This window comes from Macaca fascicularis, chromosome X (genome assembly GCF_037993035.2).
Source record: "Macaca fascicularis isolate 582-1 chromosome X, T2T-MFA8v1.1".
Taxonomy (NCBI): domain Eukaryota; kingdom Metazoa; phylum Chordata; class Mammalia; order Primates; family Cercopithecidae; genus Macaca; species Macaca fascicularis.
Genome location: NC_088395.1, coordinates 82,957,116 through 82,964,080, shown reverse-complemented (window position 1 = coordinate 82,964,080; position 6,965 = coordinate 82,957,116).

The following is a 6,965-nucleotide window of genomic DNA, read 5'->3' as shown; positions in this document are numbered from 1 at the left end:
CACCAAGGGGATGATGCTAAACAATTCATGAAGGATCCACCCCCATAATTCAACCACTTCCCACCAGGCCTCACCTACAACAATTTGACATGATAATGGGTTAAGACACAGATCCAAACTATACCAAGTGAGAAGAGAACAAACAAAACTATTCAACAGGTTTGTCAAACTTTCAACTTGTGCATCATAAATAATCCCCAAAGAGGGAAGCCCCCATGTCCAACCCAAAGGACAGGTACATACCCTGGGGAGGACTCGCAGTTGTACTATACTCAGTTCCCCACATGCTGCAGGCATAAGGGCTTCTTAGTCTGTGTAGACACCTTCACAGGATGAGTAGAGGCCTATCCCGCAAGGACTGAAAAGACACAAGAGGGAGCTAATTCCTCCTAAGGGACCTCATTCCCCAATTCGGGCTTCCTAGATCACTGCAAATAGACAACGGTCCATCCTTAATTTCCCAAGTGAATCACCAGGTCAGTACTGCCTAGGCATAAAAGGTACCTTCACTTTGTCTGGAGACCACCATCTTCAGGGAACATGGAAAGAACGAGCTAAACCCTCAAATACATCCTCAATAAACTCTGTCGGGAAACAGCATACATGGGTGGACCTCTTACCTTTAGTTCTCCTTCATATTTGTGTTGCTTCTCAGACCTCTTTGCAATTAAGCCCCTTCAAGGTCTTATATGGTAGGCCATTCCTGTATTCTGACTTACTACTAGATGAACAAACTGCTAAAATCAACCAGTATGTCTCTCTTCTAGAAGACTTCCATCAAGCCCTCCAGGAATATGGGTTACAAACAAACACGAAATTGGAAGAGAAAAAATCTCCACCTCTGTATCCTCCAAACTCACTGGTTCTCCTGAAAACTTGGAAGAATAGAACCCCAAATTCCCAACTAACTCCAGTCAAAGAGAGACCCTTTACTGTTGCATTGTCTATTTCTACCCTCACGGCCATTAAAGCACCAGAGATTAGCAGCTGGATGCACTACACCTAAGTGAAGTATTGGAGAGGCCCTAAAGCACTGGAACTGAATCCAACAACTTCAGCTCCAGAATACACTGTGAACCATTGAAGGATCTGAAATTCCTCTTTAGACGGAAAGATAACCAATGCCTCTGCAGATCCTTTCACCTCAAAGTAATGAAATTCCAATATTAGGAATACTGTTTGCAATAGCATTACTTATTCACCTTATTTTAGCCCGAACCTGTATGCCCCCAAAGTCCCAACAGAAACTACTTTGTTGCTAATGTTTCTTCACCTTAACTTACTTTCAGGAAATTCCCTTTAAAACTTGATTTGTTACTAATTTCTCTTCTTCACAATCTCATTATGGCACAATGGACCCACTCCTGCTCATTCTCATGTAGCAGCACACTACCATCTTGATTTTTCTTAATTGGAAAAAGCACAACAGTTGCTTCAAAGCACAGAATTTCCTTACTCCAACAACTGCTGGTTATGCACTAGTTCTTCTGCTAAAACACCAAAGATAACTTATCCTATGTCGCCCAGAGATTGGATGAGCATAGAGGCAGAATTACACATTTTCTATCAATGGCATCATAATCTAAAAGGAATAATCAGGTCTTCAAATAGGCTTCTTACAAAAGTAAAGCAAGATTTCCCTGGTAACTGTGAGAAGTCTCCCATTTTTGAGCCCCTCTTTACTAATATCGTGTTAGTGGGGACAGCCCCTATTTGCGTTATAATCAAAAAGGAAAATGGAATGGATGTAAGTGCTCTTCCCAGTAAAGTCTATAATGTCACTATCACCACAGACTCTAGCCAACAGATCTACCAAACATATCCCCACAGCCAGGTCCAACATCAACCAGTATTTCACAAACCTCCAAGTATTACCTTTCCTCAATGGACACTGCAAGAGAAATCCACTCAGTTTTGCCAGGAATGCCCAAACACATTGAGTACTCAAAATTCGTGGTTCCAGCCTACTGATTACACCCATGTATGCAAATCGCCAATATCAGTGCTACAGAAGAATGGGTTCTATTGGAACAAACTCAAAATTCTCTTTTTTGGGGAGAATAGAAACAAGGGAGCTAATCAGAGCCACACCTCATGCACCCAAATCTTGGTGGGCATGACCATATCCACCAGCGATCTGAGTATGTCAGCAGCCTCAGGATTTTCTATACCTATTTTTACACCCCTTATTTGGTTTTGACATCTCTATTTGTCTTAAAACCTGAGAAGTCTTTCATATTGGTGGTCATTCAGTTTACCAATGCCTCCCCACTGAATGAACTGGAACTTGTACTATATGCTATATGTATCCCTGGACATCTTCATATCTCCTGGAAATCACTCCTTTCCAATACCAATCTATGGGCATTCCATCTTGCCCAGGTTGAGGAGGCTATCCAATTGATACCCCTTCTTGTGGGACTCGACATCACAGCCAGTACAGGAACAGAAATTGCTGGAATCACACATGCCTCCTTAACCTATAGCCAACTCTCAATAGAAATAACTGACAGTATTGATGCCATGGCTAAAACCTTAGCAACCATGCAAGAAAAAATTGACTCTTTCACAGCCATAGTCCTCCAGAAATGCCGAGAGCTAGATATGTTAATGGCAGGACAGGGAAGAATTTGTTTAACCCTAGATGAAAAATGTTGTTTCTGGGTAAATCAATTAGGAAAAATGCAAGACAGCAACAGACAACTCAAAAATCAAGCCTCCCATTTATGAGAACAATTTATGAGAAATTAAGAAGGAACCTGAAATGGTTTTTCTGGACTTTTCCCTTTTTAGGCCATCTTTTTATTTTATTATTTTTGGTCCATATCTTCTCAATGTAATAACCCAATTTTTCTCCTCTTGCATTCAAGCTGTCAAGCTCCAGAAGATCATCAGTGAAGGATAATTAAAGGATATTGTCCTCTCAATACTCATGAGTCAGCCTTCTATAGGGGACCACTGGATTGTCCATCAGCATAATATGACAGAGGCAAAACCCTACCTGTGTTCCTTGAACCTGGTTGGGCACCACTGTTGCTGGCCTACGGAGCCACCCTTCCCTGACAGCTAGCAAGAGTCTGAGACCCATAAGCCAAACACTGCCCCTCTGTCAGCAAGAAGCAGTTACACAAGACTGGCCTTCACCCATTATCCCAAAGAATTGGGTCTCAGACTTTTGAAGGCAGAATATTAGAGTAGGTAGTTATACAGATATGAGCGGAGCGAGAGAGGGCCCTGCCAAAATGGCAGGCACTCATTGGGTGATAATCAGGTGATTATACAACTTCTTCCTCTGGGATAATAAGTGAGGGCCCCAGAAATGTAGGCACTCGTCAGATGATGGTTAGGCAATCATAAAACTGTTTCTCTGAAATGATAAGTGGCCACAACTGGCACTAAGAGGTAGAGAAGTTCCCAAAGGATAGGAGATATCTGGAGCCAGCAAACCACAATTCCTTGATAAGGTCTTAAATATGCACAGTAGGGGGCAAAATGACAGAGTTTGACTGGTATATGGCCTTCCTCTGGGGGCACTCAATCAGTAAAAGAAATGCCCCAAGTGAGCATGGGCACAATCTCAGTAAACACACTGCACATGTGGCCCCTCGAAAGTGATGGCACATCACTGTGCATGCATCAAAGAAATATCTCAGCCCACAGGAGGGATAAATCAAGGGAAGATAAAAGAAAACCTGGAACCAAGACAGGATATAAAAATCCCAAGCCACAGACTGAGCATGGCACTTGATCTCTGAACTCCCCCTCTTGGCCATCTTCCAAATGTACTTTGCTTCTTTGAACAAAACCCTGCCTCTGCTTTAAAATTTGCCTCCATCTCTCAGTTGAATTCTTTTTTCTAAGAAGACAAGGGCTGGAATTGCTGTGGAAATGCCGCCAGTTGCAGACCCACCGCTGGTAACACACCCAACACTGAAGCACCCAGATATGTGAAAATCGAGCAAAATGTAATTAGAGCTAAAGAGAAATATAGAGTCCAATACAATAATACAATAATAGCTAGAGACTTTAATGCCTCACTTTCAGCACTGGACAGATCTTTCAGACAAAAAATGTACAAAGAAATATCAGACTTCATTTGAACTATAGAACACATGGATCTAATAATTATTTACAGATATTTCATGCAATGGCTAAAAAATACACATTCTTTGTCTCAACACATTAATCATTCTTAAGGATAGACCATGTGTTAGGTTATAAAACAAGTCTTAAAACATTTAAAAAATTGAAATAATATTAAGCATATTCTCTGACCACAACAGAATAAAACTAGAAATTAATAACAAGAACAACTTTGAAAACTATGAAAATCCATAAAAATTAAACAATATGCTCCTGAATTACTGGGGCATCAATGGGGGAATTTAGAAAAAAATGAAAAAAAATTATTAAAGGAAATGATAATGGAAACAAAACATACCAAAATATATGGGATATAGCAAAAGCTGGACTAAGATGAAAATTTATAGCTGTAAGTGGCAACATCAAAAAAAGAAAAACTTCAAAGTAGCAATTTAGTGATGCATCTTAAAGAACTAGAAAATGCGAAGTTAGTAGAAGAAAAGAAGTAATAAATATCAGAGCAGAAATAAAATTAAATGAAAAAATACAAAACATCAATGAAACAAAAAGTTTGTTTTTTAAAAAAGCTAAACAAAATTGAAAAATATTTAGATAGATTAACAAAGAAAAAAAGAAGATCCAAGTAAATAAAATCAGAAATGAAAAAGGAGACATTACAGCAGATACTGCAGAAATTCAAAAACCATTAGTGGCTACTATGAGTAACTATAAGCCAATAAATTTGAAAACCCAGAAGAAATTGACAAATTTCTATACACATACAACCTACCTAGATTGAACAAGAAAGAAATCCAAAACCTGAAAAGACCTATAACAAGTAACAAGATCGAAGCCATAATAATAAGTTTTTGAGTAAAGAGAAGCCCAGGACTAAATGACTTACCTGCTGAAATCTACCAAACATTATAAGAAGAACTAATACCAATTCTAATCAAACCATTCCAAGAAATAGAGAAGGAGAGAATACTTCCAAACTATAAGCCAATGTTATCCTGATACAAAAACCAAAGACACATGGAATAAAGGAAATTACAGGCCAATATCACTGATGAATACTGATGATACTGATGTAAAAATCTTCAACAAAATATGAGCAAGTGGAATTCAAAAATACATTAGTTAGATTATCACCAGCAAGAGGGATTTATTCACAGGATGTCAGAATGGTTCAACATATGTAAATCAATGTAAAACATCATGTCAAATGAAGGATAAAACCATATGATCATTTTAATTGATGCTGAAAAACCATATGATAAAATCAAATGCCCTTTTATAATAAAAACCCTTTAAAAAACTTGGTATAGAAGGAATATACTTCAACATAATAAAAGGCATATATGACAGACCCACAGTTAGTATTATCCTGAATGGGGAAAAACTGAAAGCCTTTCCTCTAAGATCTGGAACACGACAAGGATGCTCACTTGCACCACTGTTATTCAACACAGTATTGAAAGTTCAAGCTGGAAAATCAGACAAGAGAATGAAATGAAAGTTATCCAAATTGAAAGGAAAGGAGTCATATTTTCCTTATTTGCAAAAGATATAATCTTATATTTGAAAAAAACCTGAAGACTCAATAAAAAACTATTAGGACTGATAATTTCAGTGAAGTTAGAGGGTACCAAAAAAATTTACAAAAATCAGTAGCATTTCTATATTCCAACAGTGAACAATCTGAAACACAAATTTTAAAACAACACAATAGAATACTATGCATCCATGAAGAAGATGGCAATCCTGATATTTGCGACAATGTGGATGAACTGGAAGGCATTATTTTAAATCAACTAAGCCAAATACAGAAGGAAAAATACTACATGATCTTATTCATATGTGGAATCTTAAAAAGTTGAGAGTAGAATGGTGGTTCCCAAAGGCAGGGGTATTTAGCGGGCAGTGGGAATTTGAGAGATGGTGGTCAAAGAATGCGCAGCTATAGTTACATAAAAGAAATAAGTTCAAGAGATCTACTGTGCAACGTGGTCATTATAGTGGTGATGATATATTGTATTTTTAAAAAACACACAAGAATTGGATGTTAAGGTATCTCACCATAAAAACTTTGGCATTTGTTGATTGTCTGGATTTAACCATTTTACAGTATATATACATATATACTTAAAATGTCATGCTGCACATAGTAAATACATAAAAATTAATCTGTCAATTTAAATAAATGCATAAAAATGTTGAGAACCTTAAATAATAATAAGCCTTCTCATATATTGAGACAAAATTCTGGAAGAGAGTAAGGGGAAAACAGATTATAACTAGGGAATTTAACTTTGAATTGACCAGTGAAACATTAAGGAGCACTTCTGAGAAAAGGATGAGAAGCCATTATTCACAGTTACTCTCCCCACTTTATCTTCCCCAGAGGAAAACTAGGACTCTAAAATAAAATGTGGCCACTTCACAGAAAATGAAAAAGTTATATTTTCTTTGTACAACTGGGTGCTCGTAGGAGTTAATCTGGGGACCTTAACCAGAATCTATGTAAAGTGTCTATCTAAAATATGAGTGGATGATAACCGTGCTAAGTTAGCACAAAGGGAAAAATATGTGTGACAGCACACAGGATTGGCAACAAAAGCAATACTGTTAATTAGAACATTTTCTTAAACAATAAATTTCTGAAAGGTTAAACCTTAAATTCCTCAGTAGAAAGCATTTGTATTTTTATGCAACTCAACTTAAAGTACTCATATCAGCCATGGACTAAAAACTTAATAAAATCAACTTCAGTTCAATAAATTGATTTTAGTGTTTTCTCAGTCATTTCTGGTTTAAAACAACTCAGGATTTTCTTCCTTCTCCCCTGAGCTCCAGCGAAGCTCTGTATTCACTTATACAGA